The sequence below is a fragment of the Cryptomeria japonica genome, chromosome 9 (genome assembly GCF_030272615.1).
Source record: "Cryptomeria japonica chromosome 9, Sugi_1.0, whole genome shotgun sequence".
Lineage (NCBI taxonomy): Eukaryota > Viridiplantae > Streptophyta > Pinopsida > Cupressales > Cupressaceae > Cryptomeria > Cryptomeria japonica.
The window spans coordinates 485,348,287-485,361,694 of record NC_081413.1 but is presented as its reverse complement, the minus strand read 5'-3'; positions in this window follow the sequence as shown (position 1 = coordinate 485,361,694).

Here is a 13,408-nt window from a genome sequence, read left to right as displayed (position 1 = left end):
CCTTTGCCTTTGATGGCAAAGGGAGAGATAAAGAGGAAAGTTACTTCAAAGTGAAAGATAATGCAATTTTTGATGGAGCAGTATTATGTTTTGCAAATTGGTCTAAGAGTTCAGATTGGTCAAGTATGTGTTGCTATGGTTGTCAATAATGTCAAACTTGTTGTTTAGGATAGTTGTTGGTCTGGGATGTCTGTGGTGGAGAGAAATCTTGTTGTATTGGTGTTGCAGTAATTTCATTGGTTATTTTGGAAGTGTTCAGGTCTAAGAACTATTACTAATGTTGCTTGGTGTTGTCTTCTTTGGTTATGTTTCTAGCCATATGGATATGTTAGTTTTGTGGTCTGAAAATATCTTTGTGTTCTATGGATGTTGTAGTTTATTTCATTGCCGGATGTGATATTTTGTTTTAATCCTACTATTTGGTCTAGATATGATTCATGGAAGGTAATTCAATGTGTCAGGTCTCACCGTAGCGTGTGAAGGTCCAGATAAGAGTAATTTGCATTGGAGAATATGTTTTGGCTTGGTAATTATCTATATGGACAAGTTACATTTCAGAATGTTGTGGGCTATATTTCGGTGTTTGTAGATCGATGGATTGGACTTAGGAAGATGTGTTTTGGTCCCCTCTTTCTTATAGAGTGGATTAACATATGTGTTTTTGGTCTGGAATTTGTATTTTATTTTAGGATGACTTGGTTCAAGATTAGATGATCTATATTGTACAAAAAGAATGTATTAGATTGAGTTGTGCACAAGAATGGTGGATAGTGTGATGTGAATATAATTATTGAAATTCAATGAAGATAGAGGAGAAGAGTTGCGTTTGAATGACATGCAAGCTGTTTGAAATTATAGTAGAAATATGAGATAATAAGTTGACAAATGAGGTTAGATTTGTGTGTGTTGATGTTGGTTGCTTGATGCAAAGTTGAAGAACAACTTCATGATTAGGAGATCCTTCATTTCAAATCAATTTGTTGTATCTTTCCCTGTTGTAGTTAGCATTAGGTTTACAAGTCATTTTTGTATCTTACCCCAAGAGCAGATAGCCTTGTTCAACAAGTCCAAAGAAGTTATTTGTTTCATTGTAACCTGATATACATAGTGGACATATTTTGTGGGCAGGTGCTCATCGTGGTTTTTCCTTGTTCGGGTTTTCGATGTAGAAATCTATTGATGTGTTGGTTGCTGATTAATTGTTTATGTGAGGGATTCTTTCCCTAAGTTCAAGACACCACAAGGAGATAGGGAAGGGATTGACTCTTCAAATATTACTGGCAAGGCTAAACTAGTCATGGAAATCAAGTAGGTGATGGTTTCCTCTCCTTAAGAGACCTTGAAAAGGGATTTTTCTAAGGAAGATGTTGGCCCCCTAGGTAATGATATTTGTGGTCTCTCTACCCATTCTAGTGAAGTCAATGGTAATCCTCTAAGAGGTTAGGTGGTTTCCAAGGAGACCTCCAAGGGTAGGATACCTTTAGATCCAGTTTCGGTGAAGAATATCATTATGATATCTGCTTTGGTTCTTTCCAAGAAGGTTGGAGGGGGAAATGATAATGAATGGGACATGGATAAGGAAGATGATGATAAGGAGAATTTATGGAAAATTGTTACTAAGAGTGGCAAAAGAGATAGTGGGAAGAATGCCCTGACAATGGATGTTGAGGGTACCTCTATTAAAGGTAGAAGGATTGAAGTTAGCAAAGCTAAATTAAAATATTTAGAAGAGCTTGAGAAAGGCGCTCAAGAATCACCGACAAACTTTGTTAGGCATAGAGGAGAGCACCTCCTTGTAGGTAGAAATCCTTGAAGCTCATTAGCTGGAATGAAAAGGCTTGAATGACCCAAATAAATGTCATCTGGTTAAGTGGCTTATTGAATAAGAAGGTCTAGATTTTGTTTTCTTGCAAGAAACTAAAGTGGATAGTGATATTTTTAGGATATAGTGAATGTCTTGTTGATGCTAATGGCACAACTAGAGTCTAGCCATTCTATTAAATAAATTCCATTTTTTTGGTTTGAGGATATATTTTACTAACATACTTTTAACTTTCAATATTAAGGATCTTGGGGGAGATTATGATGTTCTACTTTCCAATGTTCATGGACCCAATACTAAAAAGAAGAGAATTATTTGTTGGAATGATCTAAAATATATCAAGGATATTGTACTAGATGGTAATCAAATTATTGAGGGCGAATTTAATGCTACTTTATGTCTCTGAGAGAAATTTGGTAGTAGGAATCGATATAACTCAGGCTCTTTGGAGTTCAAAAAATGGTGTAATGCTCTTTCCTTGGCTGATATTGTTCCTAGGTCTAGGTGGTTTACATGGAGTACTAGACGTGTTGATGATGACAACATCAAGTGCAGATTGGATAAATTTTTGGTAAGCTTGGATTGGCTCCTCGCCTTGGTATCCTTTCACTTAGTTATTATTCAATTTTGAGGATCCAATCACTAACCTATTTACCTAGTTTTATCCTCAAATTTGAATCCTAGATGCATCACTTTTAAAATGGAAGTTTTCTGGAATGAATATGCAAGTTTCAAGGATGCTTTCGAGGGCTTGTGGAATATGGAGATTAGAGGATTCAAAAGATCCATTATTGTTAAGAAATTAGGTGAGGTTAAGAAGATTTATTAGGCTTGGAATAACAGAGTTATGGTTGATTTATTCTAGAACAAACTTAAGGTGGAGGAAATAATAAAGGAGATTCGTGCTGAGATTGCTTTTAAATGCCTCTCTAATGATCTAAGAAATAGTAAAAAAGTTACCCTTGAGGAAAAAAACATAATTCTTAGGATGGAGGATATATTTTGGAAATAGAAATCTTTAAGTGGATTCAAGAAGGTGACAACAACACTAAATTATTTTACCTAGCCACTAGTGTTTAAAGATAGTTTAACAAGATTCTCCAAATCACTTTTCCCATTGGCTCAATTGTGGAGGATATTAACGCTATTAAAAAAGGAGTAATATTTTTTAGGGATATTCTTGGGATAAACCCCATGGTGGATGTGCAAGACTAGGATGATTTTCTTAACCTTATCCCTAAGTTGGTTGATGACACTAGAAATAATATGATTATGACTACTTTCTCTAAGGAATAAATCTAGAATACCACCTTTTCTTTAGGAGCCAACAAGGCCCTGGGACCCAATGGCTTTAGGTCGACTTCTTCTAGAGGTTTTGGGACATTATGGGAGATGATGTGTGGGCTACAACTAAGGAATGCAAGAGGAAGAAGACCATCTCCAAAGACTAGAATACTATTTATTTGACTCTAATCCCTAAGAATATTGCTTTAAAGTTATTTAATGAGATGAGGTTGATTGCTTCGTGTAATAGGATTTACAAGATCATTTCTAAAACCATGGCTTCCAGACTTAAGAAGTGCTTAGAGTGCATTATTGCAAATGAGAAAAGGGGCTTCCTTTAAGGTAGACAAATCCTTGATAGGATTATTTTGGCTCATAAAACTATCCATTATATCAAATAGGTATAAGGAGGACACGATTCTCAAGTTGGATATGAACAAGGCCTATGATAGGTTTTTTTTCTTATCCAGGTGATGAGAAAGTTCAACTTTTGTAATGACTGGAAAAGATAGGTTTTGAGTTGAATCTCCACTATTTCTTACACTATCCTCATCAACAACATTCTGATGGAGTATTTTTATGTTGGTAGGGGTGTGGCAAGGTGATTATATCTCCCCTTTTATTTTCATTATTTTTATAAAGATTTTGGGAAGATATTTAAGGAAGGAAGTGGCCTTTGGTAATGTGAAGGGCCTCTAGGTTTCCTATAACATCCCTATTCTTACTCATCTACAGTTTGTGGATGACACCCTATTATTCGATGAAGCCATGACAAAGGAGAAAAGGGGAATAAAAAAAGTTTTAAGCTCCTATGATATTGTTGATAAGCATAAAATAAATGTAAACAAGTCTAGAATTTTCTTTCTCAAGGACTTTTGTGTCGATTCCTTGGAAATTAAGAAAATCCTTGGTTATGATGTGGATTGTCTTCCTAGTGTTTATTTGGGAATGCCTCTTGTTGATAGAAGGACCTCATAAATTGAATGGGGGAAGGTGCTTCCTATAATTCAATAAAAATTGGCTTTGTGGAAAGGAAAATACCCTACTCTTGTTGGAAAAAAACACTTTAATCAAGTCTTCTCTAGCGTCGATTACCATCTATGTTATGTTAGTTTTTCATATTCCTAGTATGGTGGCCAAGGTCCTTGAAGAAAACTCAATGTTATTTCCTTGAGAGAGGTATGAATGACTCCTTAAAGTTTAATTATGATTTGGAAAGATGTTTGCAGACCCAGGAGCTTTGGTGGTTTAGGTATTAGAAATCTCAAATAGTTGAATGTGGCATTTAATGCCAAGCTTGCATGGAGAATTTATGAAGGAAAAAATAAATCATGGAGTTTAATCTTGTAGGCCAAATATCTTCACAATGATCTAGATAACCTACTTGACTCCTCAAGTATTTTTCCATTAGGTTCAAGGATTTGGAATTTGTTGAGGATTTGTTGTAATTTTCTCAGACAATATTTATCTTGGAAATTAGGCAGAGGTGATAAAATCTGATTTTGGAGAGACCTTTACGTTGAAGGTCGTTCTTTCAGAGATTATCTACATTTACATTCCTTGACCAACTCACTAGAACCAAGGATTGTGAAGTTAGTTAAAGATTATATGATAGATGAATATTACAGGCAGAGGTGGATTATCTCCAATATGCTAGGGGTGTGATGATTGATGCTTATGAGGAGTTTCAACTTAAGATTGAAGGTTGGCCAGTTTCCAACAATGAGGATAGAAAGATGTGGAAAGTAAATTTAGAGGGTACTATTTTAGTTAAACTAGCCTATTCTTTCTTACACCATAAGGAGCCTACTACTCATAAAGGGTTGTTGAAAATATGCATTCAAGTTGTCATTAATGCCAAAGTTGTTGGTTTGGATGAGTTACTTGTACTCTGGGTCTAGAAGTAGTTATGTAATGAGTAGTTGGTATAAGTTTGTGCAATAGATGTGCAGTTGTATGGAGTATGTTTATAGATGGTTTTAATGACAGTTTATGATATGCTATTGTGTTTTTGGAAATTAGTTGGCAATTTATGTGAATGAATGTAATGTTCTAGTTAATTGTGTCTTTTTTGGTGAACAACCTATCGTCCATTTTGGTCCAATTGGTGATGGATAGGCATCAAAGGGTCATGCAATTTAAGATCAATTCTTATGGATGGAAAATCTCATTATGTCTCATCATTTAGAAGGTTATGTGATCTATAGTAAAATTTGTTTAGGCTTTAGTTGTGGTTGGAGTAGCTACAGTGCAATGTTGTGGAGGAATGCATTGCGTTCCTCAACCTTCAGACTGGTAGGGTGACACATATAGTTTATTTGGGTTCCTTGACATCATATGTTGCTATGTTGATCATTTGTAAGTATATTTGGTGGTTTATATTAAATTATGGTAAATTCATGATTGGCATTATCAATTAAGGCTGACCTAAGGTGTTTTGGTCTATGCGGTAGCATGCTTTGTACAGAGCTATTTTGGGAGTATCCGAAAGGTGTGTCAATATTGTGTGATTCTTCACATGCTTCATTTTCCTTCCACATTTTCCTTAGAGATTATTTTGGGACCAATGGTCTTATATGAACATGTTACATCATTTAGGCCGACCTAGTAAATGTTATTAAGGTTGTGATTGATATTTAAAGGATAGAATAATTGTATTGAGTGTGTGCGTGATGTGTGTGGTGCACAAATAAATTTTGATAAAGATAAGAGGTATAGATGTGTAGTAGAACAAAGATGGAGGCTATTTCAGATGTGTACTATAGTGTGAATTGTTATTGGAATTTTGGTATATGCTTGTCTACAGTTCAATCCTCTTGATATTATTATATTAGAAGAATTGTATCTTTCCTTGAAGAAGTGATCTTCAATGAGTGCAAGTAATTGCTATGTCTTGCCCTAAGGTTGTGCACATTAGCCTGCAAGTCATCTTTTGAAGCAGTGAAGTCCTCGGCCTTTGGCCTAAACTCTGTAACCAATTATATATATTGTGAGATTGATTATCATCATGGCTTTTCCCTATTTTGGTTTTCAATGTAAAAATCTTGGTGTTCATGTGTGTTTGATTTAGTGGTTTTAGTTATTTATTTTCATACACATTATGGATAAAATAAATTATAAAGTAATAAATTAAATTTTATCATTTTTTAGTATATGTTGATTCACCCCTCTTTTTAGCAATCCGGTAGTGTTCAACAATTGGTATAAGAGCAAGGTTCCTAAAGAAGCAGTTTAATCACTGAGGTAGATCCAGGATTTGAACACTACATTTGAAGAAAAGAATATGGATTTGAATGAGTGGAATCCTAAAGTTGTTGTTGATGTGGAAGGAGAAATGAGTTATGCTTTCACAGATCTGGATGAAAGCAAAAATAAATGCAAGAAAGAAGAAGAAAATATTGCCTAGATGAGAAAATTACTTGATGAAGGAATAAAGACCATGGATGATATAGTAACAAAGCTAAATGTCAAGATTGAAGAATCTACCGGACTTAGAAAGAGAGTGACTATGTTGAAGAAGGAATTAAAGGATGCAAAAGAGAAGATTGACAAAGGACTAAAGCTTAAAGGTGGTAGTGAAGTGTTTGATGTGATGTGATGTTGAGTGCTAAAAAATAGAACAAAGACAAGGGTAGACTTAGTCTTAATAAAGGTGAAAGCTCTAAATTTACAAGAAAAGAAGATAAAGGAAAAGAAAAGGTTAAGGATGAATTGATGAAGAATAGTGATGATCAATAAGGTTTCACTTAGGTCTATAACAAGAAGAAATTCAAAAAGATTCCTCCTACTCAAACTAGGTATTCATCAATTTTCAATAATAATTGTTTCTCATGCAATATGGTTGGGCATACAACTAGCAAATGTAGAGTTTAGATGATATCTCAATCGTTTAATGACCAATGTTACATTTTCAATAATTTTGGACAAAAGGAATATGTATGCAGAAGCTAGTAAACTAGAATGGATATAGATATGTCAATTGTGGCAAAAATTATCAATATCTCAATATTTCAAAGGATATTATTATTATTAGAATATTTATAGACACAAGGCTATTGAGTGTAGGGCTACTTTTAGAAGAAATGAAAGTATGAATGGAAATAGTTCACAAAAAGGTCCGGTATGCTACAACTATAACAAATTTGGACATATTGCCAAATTTTGTAAAAGAAATGGTTTGGTTTGAAAAAGAAGATTGATGTTAATATGGAAAATGAGAAGATACAAAAAATATGGGTAAAGAAATCTGATGGAAATCTGATGGAAAAGATTAAGGATGGGTTTTCACCTACTGCTAGTGTTGATTCCTCTACTAGAAACTGAACATACATGCACTGATTGAAGGAGATCATTGAATGTAGATCGTGTATGCTCCCTTTTCAGTTAGGATGTTGAGTTTCTTTTAGAATGACAAATATTAGGAGTATATTTCCAAATGTTATCAAAAAATTTAGCTAGTTTGGAGTGTCATTTGTGAAAAGAAGCAAAAAAAGTATCAACCTTTTGAGTTAACAAAAAATACATTTATGACAGTACAACCCTAGTTGGTGGATAAAATGGATAAAATGGGATATTGAGTTCAATTTTTTCACTTGCAAACTTTCTTTTATGTGTGATCTTGATTGCTAAGAAGATTTCCCTATGCAATCAGTGTGATTGAAGTGTATGCATGAAAAACCCTTGTTTTGGTGTAGTATAAAAAGTTGAGTAAGATGGTGACTCCAATCATTTTCAACCTTGAGTTGAAGCCACAAATGATTTTCAACCCCTATCCATATGTGGCAATGGTAATTGATAAGGATTGTACATTCTCATGGGTGCCAATCTACTATGTTTACATTGAAGATTTAAAGGCATACATCCATGCTAACATAGAAGAGCTAAGCTATTCTAATTAGTATGATGATTGGGATAAGATTACTAAGAATAATTTGGCCTTCAAAGATTAGTATAAGAACATTTCGGTGTTTAAGGTTAAACATTTGGAAAGATTTCCCTAATTTCACCTATGAGACAACATGGGTAAAAAATATTGGAGATGTCATGTATCTAGATAAACCCCACAAAATTATGAAAGAAGCTATTAGGTGTTTAACTAGGTTGTGCATGAACAAGATAGTTCTGGTTAAGAAGTTGGTAAAGAACTGTTATGGTGGTAAAACTAGGGTTTCACCAATTATTATAGTAAAACCACTAATTTTACCTTGAAACCCACTACATTGAAAGAGGGGTGAATCTAATAGATCTAACCACAATCCAAATAGGAAAAGGGTTGAAATTATGATTAGATTCGTTGGTTTTTTAGTTTGCCTCCTCTTTCTAGTTGAATATTGGATGTGAATTATGAAATTAGGGCAAAACAAGGGATAATTAAAATAAATTGATGAAAACAATAAGCTAAAAATGTCCCACAAAGCCACCAACTAAGATCTAGGTAAATGCTGCCTTGAATCTCTGAAAATGCTTGATGATGAATGCTTAAATGTGTGAGTGCTTGTTATGGAGTCTTCTCAATTGATTATAGGTCTTAGATTGAAATGAATTGATATGATTTATTTATATAGGGTTCTTTATGTAAATTACCAATTAGACCGACCTCCAATGGTCAAGTGTAGCTAGGGACCAAATTCCATCGAGGAAGGAGAGAGCTTGCTTGGTCCTAAATTGGGACCTTCTTAAGGGGGAACATGGCATTGGGGGGTGCCCTAGTCCAAGACTAGGGGGTGGACTACCTTGGTCCTCTAAAATCAGGACTAGAAACTCAGAGACAGGAGGATAGTTCTAGGATGGGCCCACCCAATGGTGTTAACAGGTGACATCAAGGTTGGAGTAAAAGGGACCAAAATGGGCCTAGGAGGAATGAAAATGGGACATGATAAAGTAGAAGCACCAAACATGAGGTGCAAATTATATTGGTTACAATTTATGATGCTAAAAGAATGGCATTGTTGTTGACCTAACTTGGTCTAGGTCAAATGAAAGAGCAATGATAGTTGAAGATATAAAGGATTCAAGAGTCAAGTACATGGCTAAGTGTTTTTCCTATAAAGTCTATTTTTAGAACCACCACAACAACTTATGCAACACATACTATGGTGGTTGTTGTTAAAATATTTGGTATATGTGAGCTTCTGAGACAACAATTGATGGAGAATTTGGAGAAAACAAAGAAAACTAAGTATGCATTCAAATATGGGTCCCTGATCATTTGTTTAGCATTTATGTTTTTAAATGAACTTTCAAGAAGAAATAATCATACTTGGGATAAGTCTTTCCTTGTTGCAATACAAATCAAACAATACATTGAAATAATAGACATCAAGTTTCCACAATCCATGAGATATTGATCTTGATTGTTTCTAGATTAGATTGTGTGTGAGTTTTTGCATCAACATTTTAGATCACACTCTATGATCAATAATCATGATGATAGAGAGAAAATAGAGTCTCTAACTGCTAAGCCTTGAAACATAATTCCCTTCCATGTAGGGTGTCAATAACAAACATCAAGTTTCCACAATCCTTGATGTATTGATCTTGATTTTTCTTAGATTAGATTGTGTGTGATTTTTTGCATCAACATTTTAGATCACACTCCATGATCCATCATCAGGATGATAGAGAGAAAATAGAGTCTCTAAATGCTTGGCCTTGAAACATAATTCCCTTGCACGTAGGGTGTCAATAACAAACATCAAATTTCCACAATCCATGAGATATTGATCTTGATTATTTTTTGATTAGATTGTGTGTGAGTTTTTGCATCAACATTTCAAATCACACTCCATGATCCATCATTGGAAGGATAGAGAGAAAATAGAGTCTCTAATTGCTTAGCCTTGAAACATAATTCCCTTCCATGTAGGGTGTCAATAACAGACATCAAGTTTCCACCCTAACATAATTCCCTAAGATACATCAAGTTATTGACATCCTACACGAAAGGGAATTATGTTTCAAGGTTAAGCAATTAGAGACTCTATTTGCTCTCTATCATCTTGATGATGGATCACAGAGTGTGATCCAAAATGTTGATGCAAAAACTCACACACAATCTAATCCAAAAACAATCAAGATCAATATCTCATGGATTGTGGAAACTTGATGTCTGTTATTGACACCCTACATAGAAGGGAATTATGTTTCAAGGCTAAGCAATTAGAAACTCTATTTTCTCTCTATCATCTTGATGATGGATCACATAGTGTGATCCAAAATATTGATGCAAAAACTCACATAATCTAATCCATAAACAATCAAGATCAATATATCATAGATTGTGGAAACTTGATGTTTGTTATTGACACCCTACACATAAGGGGATTATGTTTCAAGGATAAGAATTTAGAGACTCTATTTTCTCTCTATCATCCCGATGATGGATCATGGAGTGTGATCTGAAATGTTGATGCAAAAACTCAAAAAGAATCTAATCCAGAAACAATCAAGATCAACATCTCATGGATTGTGGAAACTTGATGTTTGTTATTGAAACCCTACATAGAAGGGAATTATGTTTCAAGGTTAAGTAGTTAGAGACTCTATTTTCTCTCTATCATCCTGATGATCGATCACGAAGTGTGATCTGAAACATTGATGCAAAAACTCACACACAATCTAATCCGGAAACAATCAAGATCAATATCTCATGGATTTTGGAAACTTGATGTCTATTATTGACACCCTACATGGAAAGGAATTATGTTTCAAGGATAAGCAGTTAGGGAATCTATTTTCTATCTATCATCCTGATGATGGATCACAGAGTGTGATCTGAAATGTTGATGCAAAAACTCACACATAATCTAATCCAAAAATAATCAAAGATCAATATCTCTTGGGTTGTGGAAACTTTATGTCACTTATTGACACCCTACATGGAAGGGAATTATGTTTTAAGGTTAAGCAACTAGAGACTCTATCATCCTAATGATGGATCATGGAGTGTGATCCAAAACATTGATACAAAAACTCACACACAATCTAATCCGGAAACAATAAAGATCAATATCTAATGGATTGTGGAAACTTGATGTCTGTTATTGACAACCTACATAGAAGGGAATTATATTTCAAGGTTAAGCAGTTGGAGACTCTATTTTATCTCTATGATATTGATGATGGATCATAGAGTGTGATCCAAAATTTTGATGCAAAAACTTACACACAATGTAATCCGGAAACAATCAAGATCAATAAATTATAATTTTTGGAATGGATGCCAAAGAATACAATACTACATTCTCTAGGTGGTTCAAAAACATTTTATACACAATGCAAGCGAGAGAGAGATTTCCTCTAAATGTGGTCCAAAAGTACAAAGACACCTTTACCTTCTTGGTAAGTAGAGATAACTATTACATTGAGGTATTAGAGCCTAGTACAACATGGATTCTTGAGTTACCATATGAAGTTTCAATAGAAGAAGTGGAAGAAAAATAACCTACTCTTTTTCTATTGTAGAAGGATCCTAATGAGCCTTGGTTTGCAACTGTAGAGGATCTTGAAGCAAAAATGAGAAAGAAAAAAGTTGACAAATGGTGCAGGAGCACCTAAGGTCTTGTAAATTTGTCAATTTGGTGTTTTGAGTCTTAGGAGTTAGGGTGAGGTCTATTTTGATTCAATAAGGTTTGTTGAGACCATTTGTAATGTTATTTCATGTTTTTGGGTCTATTAGTCAAAATTGGAGTCATGATTTTCAAATTTGTAAAGTTGCTCAAAACGTTGTCATTTCTATCATCGGGATAAGTTGTACTGATAAGATGTTATTGGGGTAAAAATTTGTCATTACTATTATCAGGATAGGTTAAAATGATAAGGTATCATTGTTGTTATCGAGATAGGTTACACTATCGGATTTGTAAAATTCTATTTGGCTGACTTTGAATAGTTATTCTGATAAGATATTGGCATCAAGATAGTTAACTCGATAAAGAATCATTGTGGTGAAAAGTTGTCATCGAAATAGTTAATCTGATAAGGTTGTCATCAGGATAATTTACACTATCAAGATTCCAAAATATTATTTAGCCGACTTCAATGGATTATTCTGATAGGCATCCACATGTCTTGTTCGGCATAAGCTATACCAAAATGAGTGACATCAGAGTAGTTTGGTCTGTCGAGATTATTGGGAATTGTTGCTCTACCTTGAAGAGTTATTCCGATGGGAGATCAAAAGGAATGGTCGGAGTTGTTATTCCAATATTGGTACCCAACATTGGTCTATCAACTCAGCATTACTATTGTGGCACCTATGTCCGACAACGACTTATCAATTTTTGAATTTGAACAGTCATGCAGTCCAACGGCCACGATAATAAAATTCAAATTTGGTAAACATTGTATGAGCAACGGGAAGGGAACAGGAGAGAGGGGGAGAACTGGGAATTCTACAATGTAATTTTGTAACTGTTTTTCAAATTTGAAATAATTGGAACCAAATTGAAAGTTTATTTTCTGTCTTTCGCTCTATTTCTGCAATTTGCCCTATTTTATGTATCTATATATTGTTGTTTGGATTCTAGTTTTAGGGTGAGAACCTATGGATTAAGAGTAGTGTGTTATCTTCCATTTTCTGATGATTGAAATTTTGAACTAGAAAGATTTTGCAGATTTTTCATGGGGTTGCCTAGTTAGTTAGGTTAACTAGGGTTCTAACAGAAATCTGACAGTTTCTCCTTGATTCGATTGTCAGAACACCCTGAAACTTGGTGTGAGGACCCAAGAGGGATAGAGGATAGCTATAGTTATAATTATGGTTGCTAATTTGAGCATATAAGTTTGTTTTGTTGTAATTTGTTTATTGAATTTGTAGCAGAGAATCCTTGTATGGGTATTTTATATTTTGAATGTTGTGAGTTTGAAGGGAAGGGGTTTTTGTATTGCATCAAGTGGTATCAGAGAAAGGGAGTAGACTCCTTGAAGAAAATACTTAAAGTCTGAGAGAAGAGTGAGTAAGTGATTTCAAACAAGATGTCTCCTAAGAATGTTGGTGCTGCCAGAGAGTTGCAGGAGTTGAGAGAGAAGAATACAAGGCTGCAGGAGTCCTACAATGTTGTGTTGGCAAGGCTTGAAGCCTTAGAGTCTAATCAGAGAAGGAATGTTGATTTGGAAGATGTGAGTGAAGATGAAGAAGAAGAAGAGTTCTAGAAAGAAGAAGGAGAAGAGGAATTGGACCTTGAGGAACAGAGGACAACCAAACTTCTAAAAGCAGTTCAAGGTGATAAACATAAGGTGAAAGTTGAATTGCCTATGTATGGAGGTAATTTCGATGAAGAAGAGCTTCTAGATTGGATTGCA